Below are 21895 nucleotides of genomic sequence, written 5' to 3' on the forward strand. Positions count from 1 at the left end.
TCCCCTGTGACCTACTACTGCGCTTGTTCAGGGCCGGGATTGCCGAGTGCGCTCCATGAACGTAGTAAGAGTTGGAACTGCTGTTTGATAATGGAAGTTATTAAATTCAATAAGAATTAAGGTTTTGGTGATGCATATAAGGTGAAAAATTGTCACGACTGTCGTGCTAGTACAATTATATTCAAATGCATAGGGTGTTTGTTCCATTGTTCATAATATGCACCTATTTCAATAATACCCGCGAAAGAGTGAAGTTAGAAACCTCACAGTTAATATCGTTGAAGAGTTCAATGAATACTAAGCTGCGAAGCGGCAATATATCAGTAGTGGAAAACGATGCCATGTTTAATTCAATTATAATTTTATGACATTATTGTTTCTGTATTTTCAATACCATCTTCTATTATGTAATTTCCACCCTAATTTTTCGTGCAATGAGCAAGCACATTTTTCAACACTGAAATAATGTTGGTACATTATTTAGCTCTATGATTGATATGAATCCTAGCTACGTCCCTATGGTGCGTTTCATACCTATGCTGTAGGAAAACCACAATAAGTACATGGCGTCCTGTGCATGACGGCATTGACTACTAGGAATGCTGAAGGTTATATGACAACAAAAAACTTCATTCAGGGCTCACACCGTACAATCGCTCGCTAATCCATTTAAATTTAATTAGTCGATGTACCGACTGTTTGAATGACGACAATGCAATGCACCGGGCGGCTCCCCCACTACTGATGCAACCAACCAACTATTATTGGATGTTTTATGTTGTTTTTCTGGTGTCATTGCCGCAGGATAAAAATGGTTTTCGGTTCCATTCTAAAAAGCTTCCCATTCCATTGACGGATTATCTGTATAAATCAGTACGTCGTATGAACTGCATTTTGTGTCTATTCAGTGTCTGTGCTATTTATGGGGTTATTTATGTGCCTGGTGCCTACCTCCGGGACTGACCTACGATTGACGTCCGATGACAGGTGTATGGATTACAATTATTACAAGTAGGAATAATTACCTCAAGCACAGCTCATCCATTAGTTAGATCGAACTGTTATCAGATCGTGTTCGATATAGCATAGCATACCATTTGGGGACAATTAATAAATAAACCTGTGAGAAACCGTATTAGATTTATTGAGTTTTAGCTATATGTATTATATTGTATTAGTTTGACATATCGGGAGACTATTATAGGCATTATAATGGACTCTAAATTTCAGTATTGAAAAGTGTTATGATGGGACTTATTTTGAGATCGAATCTACTTGTCACAACAAAAAGTATTCGAAATTCAACAACGTGTAAATAAACAACTGGGAATTAATTCTATTTTTTTGTAGTTTGTTTATTTATCTTTTAACGTAAACCTGTTAGTAAGGACTTTAGATCAGGTCAAGATAGCTGCTATTAAAAACAAGTTTGGAAAGACAAATAAACAATACAATGTGGTTCCAATAAAATCAACGTAGACTTTTTAAATTTCTTGTTTGCCTTTATCGCATACTAAGTATATGTTCGTTCCATACACAATTTTTTTAAAGAAGGCCATAGAAGACCCATAGTGTTATATACCAATCGACTCAGTTCGACGAATTGAGGTGATGTCTGTGTGTGTGTTTGCGTGGGTGTATGTGTATGTGTGTTTATGTGTGCTTATGTGTGTGTCGGGAAGGGGAGGTCCGTTTGCCATTTGACCGAAAAAGTCAATTGGCCGAATAGCCATTTAACCAAAAAGGTCTTTTGGCCGAAAAGGTTATTTGGCCGAATAGGTTGTTCGACCGAATCTGTCATTTGACGTCTTACTTCTCACTGTGAAAAGTGAGAAATAAGAAGTTAGATGTGATGACTGAGAAGAGCGGCGTTTTCCTTCTCACTTTACGCAGTGAGAAGTGATAAGTAAGAAATGACGGGAGAGCAGTGAGACCTCTCACTTCTCACTTCGCACTACATACTTTTCATAGTGAGAAGTGAGTAATGAGACATCTCACTACTCATTGTAAAAAGTGAGGAATAAGAAATGAGTAGTGAGACGTCTCATTTCTCACTTTTCGCAGTGAGAAGTGGGAAATAAATAGTGAGAAGTGAGACGAATCACTTTTCACACCTCATCTCTCACATGGCCTATTCGGCCAAATAACCTGTTCGGAAAAATGACGTGTTCGGACCAATGACCTATTCGTCCAAATGACCTATTCGGTTAAATAACCTGTTCGGACAAATGAGCTGTTCAGCCAAATGACATATTCGGCTAAATGTCTTATTGGGTTTAATATCCTATTCGGCCAAATTTTCTATTCGACTAAATGACCTATTCGGCCAAATGACCCATTCGCCCAAATATCCTATTCGGTCAAATGACCTTTTGGGCCATATGAACTTTTCGGCCAAATGACCGAAATGTGTATGTGTGTTTATGTGTGTGGTGGGGGGAGGGGAGGTCCGTTTGATCGCAAAAGCCATTTGGCCGGATAGCCATTTAACCAAAAAGGTTTTTTGGCCGAATAGGTTATTTGGCCGAATAGGTCATTTGGCCCAATAGGTTGTTCGACCGAATGTGTCATTTGACGTCTCACTTCTCATTGTGAAAAGTGAGAAATAAGAAGTTAGAAGTGATGAATGAGAAGAGAGGCGTCTCCCTTCTCATTTTGCTTTTCTCACTTTACGTAGTGAGAAGTGATAAAAAAGGAATGACGGGATAGAAGTGAGACTTCTCACGTCTCACTCAGTAATGTGACGTCTCACTTCTCACTGTAAAAAGTGGGAAATGAGGAGTGAGAAGTGAGTAGTGAGACGTCTCATTTATCACTTCACACTACTCACTTTTCGCAGTGAGACAAATCACTTTTCACACCTCATCTCTCACATGACCTATTCGGCCAAATAACCTGTTTGGCCAAGTGACTTTCGGCAAAATGGGCTTCGACCTTATGGTTTGTTCGGCCTAGTGGCATTCGGACAAATGGCTTTCGTATAGACCGATTTACTCGCAACATGTTGCATGTACTAAACCAATTCATGCTTTCAAAAAGTGTCAAAAATTCAACCGGTCAGCCCAGACTCACAATTCTTATGCTAAAATAAGCCTCCTGTCAATGTTTCTTATTTCAACTTATTCGGATGATATTTCGAGGTGGCTCAAGCCAATTTACCCATTTTGGACTATTTTCAATTTTGAAAAAAAAAAATCTAGCAAGAGATACGCCAAAAATCATCGCAACACCCTCTTAACGGAAGCTTTTGGTGTGCTTTACAAGTGTTGTGTACATTGCGATTCGTTCCGTTCACGTTTTGACAATGTTAAAGTGATTTTCAAGCTCTTAAGTGCATAAAACACTATTTCCTTAAAAAAAACGTTACTCTACAAAATTCTTGGACCAATTACAAATCATTACAAATCATATGATACATATAATGATTATTATTCCTCTTTTATCCCTGGACATTTGAGTAATATAATTCGAACAAGTTATTCGAACAAAGAAGCATTCCTTCCCGATGATATGTGATGCTTACAACAAACTTTCAAATTTGGTTTATTGCACCATATGTCTGTATGCTTTTACCATCGAGTGGATCGTACCTAGTAACAAGTGAAATCAAAGCTTTTTTGTTCGAACAACTTGTTTGTAAACGTATAAATTTATGACAAATGTTCAGCATTTGATTTTTAAGAATTTTACGGTAAATCGCAGATTAGCAATTATATTACTCGAATGTCCAGGAAAAAAATAATAATAAATTAGCAAAGATTTGTAATATGTTTAGGAATTTTGCAGAACAACGACTTTTTGGGGTACCAGTCTTTTTATACACATAAGTGCTTGAAAATCTCTTGAACATGGTCAAAACGTGAACGGAACAAATCGACATGTTCACAAGACATGTAGAGCACACCAAAAGGCTCCGAGGTTGTTGCGATGATTTCCCGTTTATATCTCTTGTTAGATTTTTGTCAAAATTGAAAATATTCTTGAAACAGTAAATCGACTTGAGCCACCTCGAAATTTTATCCGAATTAGCTGAAAATTTGACAGAAGGCTTATTTTAGCCTAAGAATTTTGATTCTGGGGCGACTGGTTGAACTTTTTATACTTTTGAAAACATGAAGAGGTTGAATGTACACTTCCCTACAATTATGGAACACTTTTTCCAAAAAGTAATAATTTCGCAATCAAATTCACTTTTTCTAACGGCAAATACATTTCTTTAAGCAATGTTAGATATCTAGCTAGCAAATCATCATAGTTTGGACTGCTTTGAATGCTTAAATTCCTTTAAATTTGATTTATTCGAATATATATGAATTGATTAAAATCCCGAAAAATGTAATCGTCGGCTTTTTCGGTATGAAATCGTGTTTTAAATGACATAGTATGTTCAGCAAGTATGTTGCATACATCAAGGGGTATCATTTGAGAAAATTGAATTACCTAAAAGTGAGATAGAAACTTTATTTTTTTCAAAATTTGTTGAAACTAAATGGCGTCTTTGGGAAAGTTGTCAGAAATATTGTACAGCAAAACAATCTCAAAGACACTAGCGGTATATCTGTTGAAAATTTTAAATAATAGGTTATTTAACCCTATAAAACCTGGTATACAATGAATAACTTTGCATGGTCGAATTTTTGAGGTCAACAATGCTCTAGAGATTTATTCAGCACATAAAAATACAGCATTCAGCTACAAAATCCTAACAATAATTTCAATTGATAGAAGGAAATTCGAGATTTTCGAACAAAAGTACACATTTTCACACCAAAATATCTCGCAAGGTTGCAAAAGGTGGCAGCCAAATCAATGCACATTCAAAAGATAAACCTCAAAGCTTTCTATTACACGTGGTTTTGTTTGCATCTCGTTGTATCCTCGTCAGATATTTGCTATTGAAAAATAACTATTTTTCTACATGTTCGGGTTAGTTTCTGGTATAAAATAAATATGACCGGACCGGATTTCCATTAAAACGGTGTTGTTTACATTCGCCGCCATCTTGGACACAAAGTGTGGTTTTTTATTGTTGTTTTTTCATCGATTGGAAGTTTATTTTTTTTCTAATTAATAACCATTTTAATATCACATAGCGGATCGAAAGCTTAAATCTTAACGATAGTATTCATGTATTAATATCTACAATTGAATGATTTTGTGATGCTTGTTGTAATTGCATGTTGAATGTTGTCCTCTAAAGTGTTTTTCCGACCCTTCTATTGTGATTTTTTAGATACATTTCATAATGCAAGAGAAAGTCATCATCAACGCTGAGTGGATTATTTTTTTTTTAAATTTATTGTAATAAACCTGAGTTAGTTAGCGAATAATTCGAATCATGCAATGTCATGAATGGTGATCCAACAAACGGTGGAATATATCTATCAGATGCGTTGCATCATCGCAGTTGCGGACTAGGCTAGAAGGGTCAGATGTCTAGCATGTCGAAGTTTCTTCTAAAATTAATCTACATTTCTCGCTGCACGCTATGTTTAAAGGCAACTATTATGCATAGTGAATGCACCTCGGATGTTAAGCCGTTAGGTCATAGTTTTTGACCTCTAGTTCAAGGATCCGTGTCGATTGAAATATTTCATCGGTGAAAATTTGACTTTTTTACAATTTAAGAGAATATTTTTTACCTAAAAATCTTTTCTGATTTAAAAAAAAATTAAAGCAAGTTATATAAAATCCAGGCACCACATTTTTTTCCTGACACTTCAAGCAAAATTTTCATATAAAAACAATTTTCATATGATGAAAGTAGCAGAAGTTATACTAAAAATACTGTTGACACCGAACATATATTTCATTTTTCGATAGCGAATTCTTGTGTGACTGCATATCTCATACCGTGGGGCATCGAAATCCGTACACTTAAGCACCTTAGTATATGAAAAAGTCATTAAAAAATAGGAATCGAATGTAAATAAAACATTTGTCATCGACACAGGAGCATGAAGGCTTCTACTTTTGAACTGTTTCACATTTACTCATTAAAAACTTCGAAAAACATCATAAAATAATGAATTAAATCAACTACTCCTGACTCGAAATCCGTCCACCGTGGACGGATTTCGAATCAAAGGATCAAAATCCGTACAGCTATTTGTTAACTAAATATTTAAATTGAAACAGTCTGATTGACCGAACTATCACTGTAAATAGTTCGATACACACCTTGAGAAGGGATCCCTTTGATTTGTATTCCGCTGATCTTATGTAATGATTCGCAATAAGCAATAAAAACACAGTTACTTTTGGTGCAATTATGCTCTACCCGAAAACAAAATGGCGGCACAAACTCCGCGTTTGGTGGGTGGAGATTTGTTTTTGATTTTTGTTGGTTCAATTTCAAAGCCTTCTTTCCTATTCTATGCCCTAAAAGCTTACTGCCAAGAATCTGAACAGGATAAGATTAATTATTTCTACATTAATTACCTTTAACCCCCTTTTATTTATTGATATCCCATGAGTTGGACGGATTTCGGTGCTGTACGGATTTCGGTCCCGCACGGTACGTGTTTATTAAAAAAACAGCAACCCTGCACCACTTGTTACTATAGAAACAGAATTTAACGCTGGACAGGTCAAGGAATTATATTTCAATTGTGTACATAATCATCTCTTGGAAGGAGGAGACTATGACACAATTTTAGACAAAACCTCTTCTACAGTGCTACATTAGCTTGTGGGATTGGTCTACCAAATCTTCGGCCCTGTAGCAAAAAAAAACATCCAGACAAATCTGAAGTCTGGACATCAGAGGTCAACGCAACTCATCACGCTCAACTTGGTTTCACTGGGCGTTACTGCCGAAGTCTTTTAGTTAAACGGGGTGTTTTGAAAGGAAAATAATGCAATGGTTATTACAAGGTATTGGAGAGTCTACCACAGGTAGTTGATTGCTGTTTTAGTAACATTGTTGGACTTCTATTCAGACACCATACGAGCTTTTAGTTACAGTTGGATAGCAGCCGGGCTACCAATCACCGAAAAATTTCTAGCTTGATATCAATTATATAACAGCGGACATATTTTTGTTATATAAAAACGAACAGTGGGTAATGTCTGTGACATAACCGCTAAGTGGACGTAGGACTTGACTTGACCATGCCTTTAAGATACATAATATGTCCAAATTTCTAACATCAACTATTTTGGATAAATAATCGGCGTTGCATACCATTCCTTGGCAAAATTTTCTCATCAAACCGACACAGAAATCAAATCTACCTCAAACAAGAATCATCAAAAAAATTCAGGAAGTATCTGTCCGGTCACGAAATATTAGCCTCGACAGTGGCAACCTTCCCACTGAAGGACTGCCTGAAATAAACCACAAGTTGGCTCAGCAGGGGATGTAAACTGTATCTCAGCCCTTCCACTGAAGAGCCTTCTAATCCGTGCGATAGCGACTGAAGGAGAACATTATTTTTAACTCTTAGAGCCTTGAAAAAGGCTGTTTGCTTCGGCTAAGTGCAAAAAAGTAAGAAAACGATCTTTTCGAATAACCGCGAATTTCTAGTGATGGTATAAAAAAGACTGAATGCTCTGCGAGCGAATGCACTTTTCTTTTATACTAAATACCTTATTTTGAATCTTCTCTGCTTCCCAATTGGTGGGCCAATCAGCTAGTGTCTTGTATCCCGCTTCTTTGTCAGCCAAAGCGTCATCATCATCAATGCGTTCGAGAAGGGCTTCTTCTTTTTTACGCTTGTTGCTCGCTGCTGGCGTCTATTTCTTAACGGGACTTTTCGCTTGATACAGGCCAATAAGCCGGGCAAGCGAGCTTAGAATTGCAGTTCAGGTGGGAAGTAGGGTAAGGGAGGTATTTTGGACCACTTTAGGAGATAGCTAAACAATTTTTCGAATAAAAGTTGGATTTTGTAATAATGCTTGATCATTTCCCTATGCAACTAAAAAGTGGTGAATGCTAAGTAAGATTTGTAGGTAAAAATGTTGTAAATCCCACCGAAAGAACCAAACTATCATAAATTCTGAAGATATGTAAGATTTTATTTTGGACCACCTGTTTTTATTTTCGACCACCTATTGAACATATTTTGGACCACTCGAATAATGTTGTATTGCTTGCAAAGTTATGTAACTATTAGATTAAATAAGTGATCTCCAGCATTTTCGGCGATTTCATCCTTAAAGTTCTTGTAAGAAATGCATTTTTAAGCACTTTAAGGATTAGAACAATATCTGCCAGCTAAGGGTATTGAAGCTAATATCAAATTCAGTACCACTCGGTGCAGCATCATCGAAGCAAAACAAACGTGTGGCCCATGGCCGTGATGTATGCACCTGATCACTCTAACCCTGCCATATCTTTTTATATAGTTTCCCAGATTTGTTCCATTTGCGTCATTGATAGTTTGTTACCCGGTTCTTCCTTGCTCATTGCACATTCTTTTCCAAACGATCGTATGGAAATAATGAAAACAGTTACATGTTGGTTTGATAGACATTTTCTAGGGCTTACATCAATTATCGGTAATTTATAAATGCGGTATGAACAGTAATTTATGAATGTTTTGATACTAGAGAAACAAATGGTTGGTAAAAACAAAAGTTTAAGAGATCTAGATCTTAAAAAGAAGATATGTCGAAAATATGTTCGGTTCAATTAAAAATGAACCTATTTTGGACATGCCTCAGAATACTGTTTTAAACTTATAATGTTTTGTTCGAGATATGAAACTGCTTCAATAAGGTTTTAATAAGTCAACAACATCATTGCCATGTTTTAAATCTATGTACAAATAAATTTACAGCTTTCGAAAGGTGACTTCAATTTTACAATGTCGTCTTGATTTTGGTCTAATCCAGCAGGAATGATTAAATTCTTGACAATATTTTTCATAATTGCTATATTTTATATAAAACAAATGTAGGAGATACCTTATGGATAGTTTCTTTTTGCAATAAAATGTATATGTTGCATGTTTTATTTAGTTTTGTGTGATATAAATGCAAAATTTAGCAAGGTGGTCCAAAATATAAGCCCGGTCCAAAATACAGCCGTTACCCTACGTGTTCTTTTCTGAGACAACATTGTTAGTAGTAGAAGGAAGGAAACACCCGGACATGGGATTTCGGGTGATAAGATTTAGAATTCATAACATGGGACGATCATTCAGTCACGTTCGCTTTGTGTTTTCTACATATTTTTTTATCAATGCCAAAAAATCCAACATTTGATGAAAAATCGATTGAGTTTATTAATGTTTGAGCTGTTATCGGTGGTTTTTTATCCAAATAAGATTATGTGAAAGATTTGAACATCTTATGAATCTTTAAAGGCGTGGTCAAGGGAAGTCCTTCGTTCACTTCGCGGTTAAGTCAGAAAAATTATCCACTGTTAGTTTTAACGCTATTTATGAAAATCACGCATAAAATTTTATCTCTAGAATACTGAATTGGCACCCAAGTACAATTTCAGGGTTGTTACGACTAAGCGGATTTCGCGATGTTCGCGGATTTTGCGGTTTTTGCGGACTCGGCGCTGATTTACATAATGGTTTTAGGACTTTGTGCGGATTTAGTTTTAGGAGTATTTAAACAAATGAAATTCTATATCTAAGGACGTTTATTTGAAAATTAGTTTTATGTCTATCTAGATGGGCTTTATTCTCGTTAGCAAATGTTTACGAGAACAAAATTAACGTTTGTAGTTATTTACTAACATCAATTTTCGGATATTAACAAACCCTGTTTGAATTCTATGGTTACACTCTTGAGCATTGATTAAACAAATGTTATGAGGAGAGGGCGCCAATTGTTGTCATTTTAAACCATTCTAAAGCATGGCGTATTCAAAACATGTCTGTTGAAGGACATGAACACCCGTCTTTAAGTGCTTCCGCAGAAATTGTTTTGATGTTGATTTTGAAAAAAATTGTTGAAAATTTTTGAAAATGTTTTCCCGGAAGAGTTTTTGCAGAGATTCCCGAGAAACTCCCGCAAGAATTCACGTTGCGATTTACTTCGAAGTTAACTTAGCTATGATCACAAGAATTTCTGTGAAAAATCCTGAAAACTTAACAACAGATTTTTCGGAAGCTTTCCAGCAGGAAGTCACCAACCAATTTCTGTTAGAATTTCCCAAGCTTTAACCAAGAATATTCAAAAGCTTTATATACCAACGTTTGAAAGTTACACAAAATTCAGTAGCTATTTACCTATTCACATCAACAAATAAATCAAATTTTAAATTGAAATATTTAGACTTAAAACAGTGACAATTTTTGGAATTCTAATGGAGAAATTTCAAAAATTTTCGTTGAAATCTTAGAATTTTTCTTTTGTCGTGAGCGAGGAAGACAGAATTTTGTAACAATTCATCGCCATGAACGCGAATTAATAAAATTGTCCCGCAAACGCTCTCTAATTAGTTGATTGTACTACATTTTCAAAATGATTCTATTACGAAAAACTCTTTAGTAAGTATATTAGTGGTTCTGAAAAGATCCATTTACAATGTTAGATGTAAATTTCCTCTTGAGCGGTTCAACTGGGAGTTTATGATTGTTTAAAACATTATGAATCGATGTCTGCAGGAATACCAAACGCTTAACCGCTGCTGCCATCGGCCGAGAAAACTTGATCAGTAGTGTTGTCGTCGACACTCTATCGTCACACACCGCCGTGCCGCGCTTACTGTTGGCTTCTCGACAATGCCGGGCTGAAAATGCCGATGATGCTGACCTGAGAATGCTGACGATTCTGCCTTGCTCTTAAAAAGGCTTAGGTTTGCGAATGCGTGGCAGAGACGATGATGCAACCGTTCTAAAATTCCGACGATGCGATGCTGTTATTGCTTTGCCTGTTTCGGTCAGATTGAGAGGAAAAATTCGCGCTGCGCTATTTTATGCCTTCTTAGCAGACCTAGCGTGAGCTCATTCGTTGACGTCTGCACCAATCAGAACGTGGCAATGGAATGATGCAAGAATGATGCGGTACTCATATTTATAGGTTTTCGTGAATTCAATGTTTTGCTTTGAAAACAGTTTTAGGCCTATTGAAACAAGGTTTCGGATATTATCAAGCATTAATATGAAAGGCATACTTGAAAGCTGTCGATTGAGGGGTTAACTGCAGAAATCTGTTCACTAGGGTAAAAGCTATTAACGTTTGAAATCTTTCAACACAGCGTAACGCGGCCGATTTAGAAATTTTGAAATGACACCCGGTATAGTAAAGAGAGACGTAAGTCCTACGTCAAAACACTTATTTTCTAACATTTATTGCGTTTATCATGCTTTTCAACCCAAAAACAATGGTAGTTTTGCGCATTTGAAAACTTGCTGTTGAACATCTGTCAAAATATCAACATTTTTTTGGTGGTTTCACAAGAAGTGGTTCCTTTATTCATAAGCTTTTAAATCGTTAAATTTGTCATATCAAAGTGAAAAAATGGTTCGTACACCAAACTGCCGGTGGACGCATAATTGTCCATAATTGTGACGCATAATGTGTATAGGGAATCCCAGCAAACATGGGACAATTATGCTTCCACCGGCAGCAAAGTTAAGGCATGTTTTTCACAAATCACACGGAGCTTACTTCATTTTTGCTTTATTCTGTTGAAAATTGAAGAATATTAAAGTGATCCATAATTGTGACCGGAAACGAGTAGATTCCCACAATTATGGATCACTTTCCATCGAAGTATTTTCATGAATCTAGTGATTCTCATACACTGCCGTGTCGGTCTGGGGAATTTGTAGGTCCGCTAAAACCATCGAGATCTGATATAGACGAATCTGTGGAAATCCGTCGAAATTGAATTTCAATAAGATTCAGTTAAAACCAGCTATCATTGTTTCTCTGGCTTTAGCATCTCATCATAGCGTATCTTCTTTAACTTGCAGGAAACATCAAAAACGGATGCAATACAATAGACGCAATAACGCAAAATGAACTCCCCCAAGAAATTATGACGTTTGAGCGGGTCGCATAATGAACGCAAAATGAGCTTTTGTTCGAGAAGACGACCCGCTCAAATGTCAAAATCCATCGGGTGAGTGAATTTGATGAACCCCTGCATAAGTCTATTCCGAAGCTTTATAAAAAGCAACATTCGATGCTCGAAAAAACGGAAAAATCCGTAAGGCGGCAAACCTTCACCAGGTTCCTTTCACAATGCTGCAACGTCATCTTAAGTCACCGCTTAAGAATATCAACCCTGGGCCATCAACAATCTGGCGAGCAAATGAAGAAGTTCCTTGGTGAAATGGGGTTTTCTTTCGGCGATCACCTATGAAAAAAATATTTGCTACAAAACTATGTCCGTTCTGAGTTCGGAAAATAACATTTATCGGTGGCTGATATCAAGACACGCTTGAATAGAATGTTATCCATATTCGTACGGTTCTATGAGTTGAAGATGCCCGTTAAAAAAAACTATGATTGATTCGAAGCTGCAATCCAAATTCAACCACACAGTGAGGATGATTTTTTGACGGTAGGTGAAATAAATCAAGCCATCTAACAAAAGATATTTTAGTTACTAGATAAAGATTGTCGCTGTCGTCGCTGTCCGGAACATCTTTTGCTAGCGAGGATAGGGGAGCTAAATGTCAAAGAAGGAAAATCCATACGATTTGACAGCTTGGTACCAGTGGTGGAAATACTCGCTTCACGAGTAAGAAAAGAGTGTAATTGGGCCTACAAAAAATGCCACACTCGCGCGAACCTACTGCCTGCAATTTTCTGGTGCTTGCTTTGTTCGCGAGTACGGGCAGAGCAAAGTAGAAAAGCAGGACAGTATTTTGTTCGGGAGTAAAAATCACGGTTGCGAATATTTGTGGTTCCGAAGTTATTTTATGACATTTTGCAAATTAACCCGAATGACTCGCGAAGCTTCACGAACATTTTTCGGGGTTCGTTTTTCTGTTTTCTCTGCGAGTAGTAGGTAGGCAAGAAAAAGGCAAAACAAGTGTTCGCGAGTATTCTGCATTGCCTAGTTCTCGTTTTGTGAGCAATGTTCACAGATTTCCACCACTGCTTGGTACCCAACATGTTCCGGAAAGCAGAACAAAGGGAACCGAAGCGACAATCTTTATCTAGTAACTAAAATATCTTTTCATCTAACCTATTCAAGCTGCTGTGGAACTACTCCCTCCTTCCACACCCATTCAAATGTGAATTAATGTATGAATGATCCACCATCATTCATCTTTTACTTTGTGTATTTTTTGCTTATAAAACAAGTTGTTTTTATGATCGAAGACATTTCTGACTCTAATTTAGGGATTGTCCATAAATATATGGAGACCATATGGAGAAAAAATGAGAATATCAGTATACTGATCCATAATATGTACCAAAATGATCCATAATTGTGACCGCTTCCAAAAGTGATCCATAATATGATTTTTGACCAAGGTTCAAATATTTAGCTTTTAGCTATATTTTAATGAAATTTTATGCATGAAACACTGTGCCAATCAAAACTTGATTGATAAACGATTCCAGAACCGAGTTCTAACCTCCTTCATTTTTTTTTTAGTGAATTATGAAAATTGGTTTCAACACTAACTGATCCATAATAGTGGGTGGAGGGTACAGATTCTGCAAGCTTTTATGAACTTTTTAAAACGGAACAGAACAGAACTACTAAAATCTGCTATCCGCTGCTAGGGCGTGGATGTCATATCATAGGACATAATAATGACATTTTACAACACTGATGACGAATGACGATAGACTATATTATCGTATACTTAACTATAATTATAGAATTTATTATCTTTTTCTTGTTTTGATTTTCAGGTAAACCTAAGAGATATCATCACACTTGGCTCATAAACTGTAAGTTCTTTTTCCTCTATGTTACATACTGCGTATTGTTTATATACTGTTTGATTCATATTCAGACCGTTTCCTTTTTATGGCGATTTCTACTTCAATGACGAATACGTTTTTGATCTTAATCCTCCATACAGAAAATCATTAGGGGCCCTCCTTAGCCGTGCGGTAAGGCGCGCGGCTACAAAGCAAGACCATGCTGAGGGTGGCTGGGTTCGATTCCCAGTGCCGGTCTAGGCAATTTTCGGATTGGAAATTGTCTCGACTTCCCTGGGCATAAAAGTATCATCATGTTAGCCTCATGATATACAAATGCACAAATGGTAACCTGGCTTAGAAACCTCGCAGTTAATAACTGTGAAAGTGCTTAATGAACACTAAGCTGCGCGGCGGCTCTGTCCCAGTGTGGGGATGTAATGCCAAGAAGAAGAAGAAGATAGAAAATCATTATAAGTAAATAGACTTCGTTATATAGTTTTCGTCATGATTTTGGTTATAAGCAGATGATTATAAGTCCATCGTAATACTAGTTCATATTTTTGTACACATCTTTGAATCTATGCTCAGCTCAGTCGTTCAAGATGTACGAAATGCTTACTATTGACTTTCCCTTCTACCAACTCCGATTTTTTTTCTAGCGCTACTGTACAATGGACATGCGTGTGAAATTCGACCCAGCCAATGTTTTATGCAAACGCCCAACTAATAATCCATCCCTATTCGCCACCTGAACCAAAGTCGTGGTCAGGACTGTGCTCGACGGTTGGACTGGATGTGTCAATCTTTCCTCTAAGACTACTCAAATAAGTTGAATCATCATCTCTGATGCAACTTCCACCATTCCCAATTCAAATATATCCCTTATCAAACGTCGAGAATTCCCTTCAGTAGGAATCACCTTCGTCAATCTCGTTCTTACCTCGATATGTAAAAGATAGGGCATTTGCTCAGTTCCTACATTTGATGCGAAGATTTTTTTTATGGAACTTGCTCATTTGAAATGTCTTCAATAAAATGTCTTCAAGTCCAAAATTTTTTTATAACTGAAAATTTGCGACGCCATATATTAGTCAAAATACTGCAGAAGTTCTAACGACCTTATCGTTTAAGGTTTAAATGCGCATACAAATCAGCATATATGAGTATATATTATCCAGTTAGAACAAATTGCTATGAAAAAACCCAATTTTACGCCAAAAGTGCCAAAAAAAGGTTTGTCTAGGTTCGATATTTAGCTGTGTTCGATGATTCACGCATGAGATATTTGAGATTTGCTTTTAGCCCGTTAGTTTCTCTAAAACGCAAAAGCTGTTTTTACCATTTTTCGTGTAACTCACATTCAGTCTACGTACCGGCGATTGAAGTTTCAATTCGATGTTGGCGATCAAAGGTGATTTATTACAACAAAACTTGCCGCAGCAAGGTTTGGCTTATTGAAGCATATTCCTAGAAAACATAGCTAATGATCACAACGTCATCAAGATTCTTCTATCTTCTTATTGTCATATCCTCCCTACAATTCCAACATAGTTGATCAAAATCAAGTTTAGTCTCAAAATAGCTCGAGGATGTACCCAAAATCGATGCAAATCAAGCTCAAGCACACGAACTTTTTCTTCGGATTCTGCTCTCGATAGATTGTGCTTACAGGTTTCTCTACGAATATGAATTTATGAGGTACACAATTTTGTTATACGCTATATGAATACAGAGCTATTTGTTTGCCACCGCCGCCGTCGTGCGTCGTCGTTATCCATCTATCGCCATTCGCTATAATGGCAAAGATGGTGCTGGAAGCTGAAGCTGTGTAAATATGTACCTTGGTGTACTTTCGATCCACCGAACGCTCACAATCGCTTCTTTTTGTCTCATGAATCCCCTTTCAAGTACGGCGATGAGGTGATGGAAATGTAAGTACCGGTCTATGGTGTACCTTGCGTATGTACGTCTTCGGTCGTCCATTATTTTATGAGGAAAAACTCTTGAAAGCTCTTTCAACAACTTATTGTGATTGCTTTTTTTCTGCACGAAGTTAGTTGTGTGCAATGCAAGTTTCTTTTTTTCACTCACATAGCGTTATCCATTTGGACATGGAAATGGTTTGGCGGTCGCTTTCAAAAAGTTTGTTTTTGGGATGTACTGGACACGAGGGATGAAACAGCTCGTGTTTGTGTTATTGTTACATGTAATTCAACTGAAGTGGATGGCTTCCAGAGACGAAAGAGAATGTCATAATATTGTATAATGATCCTTTGAGGAAACTTGTTTCTAGAGAGAAATCGTAGAAGATACAACTTTTGGCCGGAGGTAGGATTTGTTATTCAAGAAGATTCGTTGGAGTTAGATTGAAGTACTGATGCGAATATACTCCAGCGTATAGTATAGTGACAAAAATGACAACTCGAGCTTTCGATTTGGAACATACATTTCTGATTGAACATGCATACATCAAAAGCGTATCACTTCGTTGGAATTTGTTCAGCATTCATCGAAACGAATCATTCAACCAAATAAGCTTGCACCTGTATATATTCTATTTAGATTTCTCCTTATTCAATGCCATCAATTTCATTGCCAATTCATCCATACGTGTGATAGACGTAAATTTGAAGCAGAAATTGGCATTCACTCTAGCTGGACAAAATCAGCATGTTTGCAAAAGGGCGATATCAATTTGGACCCCGAATCTGGATCCGGTGATAATGCTCTGTAATCAAATTGAACCGACCGGTTCGCAAATAGATTAGTTAATATATCATCTATGAGTCAATCAGTTGCCGTTGCATACTTCATGGTCGAAGCCGATATCGCCTTTTTGACTGACAACTCTCCCTCGCCTCGAGAGTGTTTCCAAGCCGCGCTCAAGTGAGGAGGCCAGGCAGCTGAGAAATTCGATATCAATCGACTCAATTCCATCACTTGCAGCTGGAGTGGGAGGGCGGCAGAGCGGCTTGGCGCAACGGGTGGGTATACGGTCGCTGATTGGTGATAGATTGATCTTCCCGCGTGCGCTTCTCCGCGATTTCCGGTCGTTTGTGTGGAGCGTGGCGCCGATTCGCCGCCGTCATCACAGTGCTCGTGTGTATAGACTAACTGCGCTGCCACAATAAATAATTCTAATTTCACGAAGATGGAAATTCATATCGGAGCCGTCCATTATATGTGTGATATAAAGTGTCTTGTGATAGATCAGTTGTGAGAGCAAGCGGCAAATTCAGTGGAAATGCTTTTATTATAAGAAAAATGATGTTTTGCTGTGGTATGCTTGAATACTTTTAAGGTTGTGATAGAATTATGTTATTTAGGCATGTTACCATATGTCATGCGAGTTTTATATGCCCAATCAATCCTGCTCGTTGTCAATAATGGAAAAAACTCAAAGGTGCAGCCCAATCGGGTTGTACGCAAAGGTGACGTAGGACTACGTAGCTATTCGAAATTGATAGTATTTGCCATAATGATTTGTGTCGTTTTATTAACATTGAGCAAACTGCTCGGAGGCCAACTGAATCAAGAAGTCGAATAGTTGTTCCCAGTTGGATAGACTTTGAGTCTCTAACCGTGGAATTAACATGACTCATTGGCCGCTGAAGCCACTCGACTGGCTTTCAGTCGGGGACATCACAATCCTTACTTTGCCACGAACGCTTACATCGCGGGCGAAGACCAAACGTTGCATATAAATATATTTGTGTTTGGTTTCACGCCACTTCTGATTTTGCTTATTTCTCCTTTATTTCGGCCATTTTTGAGGATGGTGTCCTCCAAAAAGGTCTTTATGCATACAAAAGAAGGTTGATCCGACAATCCGATATGAACTTTCTTTAAAGTGCAAAATTCAACCGTAACTAGCAAATTTGATAGCGCGGTGGAGGGAAATGATGCAATTAATTTGAACGGGTGTAATCACTAACAGCAACCAAGCTACCACGCAAAACCCGATGCCGAAACAATCCATTTTCGCAATTAACTCTTTCTTTCCATAAAATACTGGTCCTGAGAAGAACCAATTTTCTTTTCCCAATGCGTCTTTCCAATAACTAACTGCATCCAAACGCTTGACAGTATTTAATAAATTAAGCCCGATAGCCCCGCCCCTTTGTGATCTAATATGGGTGTAAATAAAATGTGCACTCATAACGATTAATGAAGGGGCGGGGCTAATGGAATTACTTCATTAGATATAAGAAAGCTGCTTTTTGACGCGCGAGCCATTTTGATCGGGATTCCGCCGCAGACCACGGGCCTTTCGGAGAATGATAAATTCTAAGAATCGTATGAAATTTTCTCACAAGATTCTGAATTTGGTTATGAGCTGTTGGTTATCTAAGATGCGTATTGTTGTGAAGAGTAACAACATAAATTTGACTCAAGACGAAGTTTCTTCATATTACCAAACATTATCGCTCGGCATCTGCGAGCGACGTTCACCGATGGGTGGTTGCTGTAGATAGTTTCCACAGAGGCGGCGTCTTTATTGATTTTATACAAAAGAAGGTTGATCCGACTATCCGAAATAAACTTTCTTTCAAGTACAAAACTCAATCGTAAATAGCGAATTTGATAGCGCGTCGGAGGGAGATGATGCAGTAAATTCAAATGGATGGAATCACTAACAGCAACCAAGCTACCACGCCAAACCCAATGTCACCGAAACAGTCCATTTTCGCAATTAACTCTTTCTTTCCATAAAATGTTGGTCCTGAGAAGAACCAATTTTCTTTTCCCTATGCGCCTTCTGTCCAATAACTAACTGCATCCAATCGCTTGTCGACACCTTGCGTTGCAACTGTCCGACCGCCACTCGATGATGTTTCGCTAAGCCTCCAAAAGTTGAAATATTTTTTCAGCAATGCCACCCACTCAGTGCTGCTGTGTCCGCTCCGCTGCATTGAATGTCGAACCGCTCTCTATGGAATCCCAATCAAAATGGCTCGCGCGCGCCGGAAAGCAGCTTTTTTGTATTTAATAAATTAAGCTCGTTAGCCCCGCCCCTTTGTGATCTGATATGGGTGTAAATATAATGTGCACTCAACGATGGGGTGGGGCTAATGGAATTACTTCATTGGATATAAGAGAGCTGCTTTTCAGCGCGCGCGAGCCATTTCGATCGAGATTCCGCAGACAACGGACCGTTTGAAGAATGACAAATTCTAAGAATCCTATGAAGTTTTCTCGATTCTGAATTTGGTTATGAGATGTAGTTTATCTTAGATGTGTATTGTTACGAGGAATAACAGCAGAAATTTCACTCAAGACGAAGTTTCTCCATATTACCAATTATTATCTCTTGCCACCTGTCTGTCCTAGCGACGTTCTCCGATGGGTGGTTGCTGTAGAAAGTTTCCACTGAGGTGGCGTCTTCATTGATTTTATACAAAAGAAGGTTGATCCGACTATCCGAAATAAACTTTCTTTCAAGTACAAAACTCAATCGTAAATAGCGAATTTGATAGCGCGTCGGAGGGAGATTATGTAGTGAATTTGAATGGATGGAATCACTAACAGCAACCAAACTACCACGCCCAACCCGATGCCACCGAAACAATCCATTTTCGCAATTAACTCTTTCTTTTCTTAAAATGTTGGTCCTGAGAAGAACCAATTTTCTTTTCCCAATGTTCCTTTCCAACTAACTGACACCACAATTTGAAATAAATTGTCAGCATCGGCACTGGCGGTGCAGGATCGCCACTGTGCTATTTTTATGGTCAACCTTTTCTTCATATGAAATTCTGGTTCGTTGAGGTTGAATGATCTGCAGCAACACATCGAGCACCACCACCAATGCGATTGGTTTTCTTTAAAAATGTCATTAGCGGCTCCGTGATGCTGTGTCCGCTCCGCTGCGATCGCTTTGATGCGTCTGCTCTGTGTAAAATCTTGTTCAAACTGAGGATAAGATCCAAACCCGCAAGTAATTGATTTTTGATGTCTGTGCTAGTGATGCATGTACGTGATTGGTTGGTTGCCCTATTTCTAAACTTTTTATCAATTTTCGATAATAAATAGTTAAAATTCAGTATTTTCATATAAATACAAAGAAGCGTTGACTCATCCTTGATCGAATGGTCCAAAAAAATTGAAAATCCATCGAGAAACGGCTAAGATATTAATGTTTAAAGTCTATCATATTTTCGTGACGGTCCCCGATTTTCGCAATCGTAAAGTGTACCCCAATATAGAAAACACATACGTAGTCCTACGTCAAAAAAACCGTAATAAAAAGTGTAAATACCTCTACAACAAAAGTTGTTGGTAATTAGAGGTAAACACCTCTTTGAGCCAGCAACATCAAATGGGAGAAACGGTTCGAAAGTTTTGTTCGTCCGTAAACAAGAATAGGGGTAAAAATAACTAAAAAATATCAGAGATGGTATTAACATGTGGAAAAAAAAACTTGTAGAACAACCCTCGGGGGCAGCAGGGACTATGTCCAAGGGCTTGACGATCCCTCCCCAGGCCATCTGCGAGTTGTGGCGCCTGCCCCTGCCTGTGGTGGGGTTTGACAGTGGGCCCTGTTAAACCTCTATAAAAAGCTGCATTAATCCGCTAGTAGGCTCCGCCAAAGCGACCGTGTGCTGCTCAAAGCGCACAAGCCCAAGTCCTGGTGTTAGGTGGGACGCTAAACAGCCCTGACACGACGGCCCTCCGACGAGACAGGAGGTTTGCGCAGGTCCAATAAGCCGCCTTTAAAAACAACTATTACGAACGACATAGAAGATAATACGACTCGATACAATCGGCAACGACCTAGGCGACGAATAAAGGATCACGATTGGAAGCTTAAAACATGGAACTGCAAGTCGCTAGGCTTCGCAGGTTGCGACAGGATAATCTACGATGAATTACATCGCCGCATCTTCGATGTCGTAGCGCTGCAGGAAATCTGCTGGACAGGACAGAAAGTGTGGAAAAGCGGGCATCGAGCGGCTACCTTCTACCAAAGCTGTGGCACCACCAACGAGCTGGGAACCGGCTTCATAGTGCTGGGAAAGATGCGCCAACGCGTGATTGGGTGGCAGCCAATCGACGCAAGGATGTGCAAGCTGAGGATAAAAGGGCGTTTCTTCAACTATAGCATCATCAACGTGCACTGCCCACACGAAGGGAGATCCGACGACGAGAAAGAAGCGTTCTATGCGCAGCTGGAGCAGACATACGATGGATGCCCACTGAGGGACGTCAAAATCGTCATCGGTGACATGAACGCTCAGGTAGGAAGGGAGGAAATGTATAGACCGGTCATCGGACCGGATAGTCTGCATACCGTATCGAACGACAACGGCCAACGGTGCATAAACTTTGCAGCCTCCCGCGGAATGGTAGTCCGAAGCACCTTCTTTCCCCGCAAGAATATCCACAAGGCCACATGGAAATCACCTAATCAAGTAACGGAAAACCAAATCGATCACGTTCTAATCGACGGCAAATTCTTCTCCGACATCATGAACGTACGCACTTACCGCAGTGCGAATATTGAATCCAACCACTACCTCGTTGCAGTATGCCTGCGCTCAAAACTCTCGACGGTGATCAACACGCGTCGGAGTTGTCCGCCGCGGCTAAACATTGGGCGGCTACAAGACGGTAGACTAGCCCAAGACTACGCGCAGCAGCTGAAAGGGGCACTCCCAACGGAAGAGCAGCTAGGCGCAGCATCTCTTGAAGATGGCTGGAGAGATATTCGATCCGCCATTGGAAGCACCGCAACCGCTGCACTAGGCACGGTGGCTCCGGATCAGAGATCAGAACGACTGGTATGACGGCGAATGTGAGCAGTTAGTTGAGGAGAAGAATGCAGCATGGGCGAGATTGCTGCAACACCGCACGAGGGCGAACAAGGCACGATACAAACGGGCGCGGAACAGACAAAACTCGATTTTCCGGAGGAAAAAGCGCCAGCAGGAAGATCGAGACCGTGAAGAGACGGAGGAACTGTACTGCGCTAATAACGCACGAAAGTTCTATGAGAAGTTGAACCGTTCACGTAAGGGCCACGTGCCACAGCCCGATATGTGTAAGGACATAAACGGGAACCTTCTTACATACGAGTGTGAGGTGATCCAAAGGT

General features: G+C 38.8%; 1 protein-coding gene across 7 annotated transcripts in view; it reads left to right on the plus strand.

Annotated features, from left to right (window-relative positions):
* The window catches only part of LOC134224819 (mucin-2), a 261218-nt gene that overhangs the window by 67889 nt on the left and 171434 nt on the right, over positions 1-21895 (plus strand). The window contains exon 2 of one of the 7 annotated variants that reach the window (XM_062704411.1): positions 13786-13824. The exons of the other annotated variants lie outside the window; for them this stretch is intronic. The gene's annotated coding sequence lies outside the window, so the exon portion shown is untranslated. The remainder of the gene's footprint in view (positions 1-13785; positions 13825-21895) is intronic. 7 annotated transcript variants of the gene reach the window in all.

This window comes from Armigeres subalbatus, chromosome 3 (genome assembly GCF_024139115.2).
Source record: "Armigeres subalbatus isolate Guangzhou_Male chromosome 3, GZ_Asu_2, whole genome shotgun sequence".
Taxonomy (NCBI): domain Eukaryota; kingdom Metazoa; phylum Arthropoda; class Insecta; order Diptera; family Culicidae; genus Armigeres; species Armigeres subalbatus.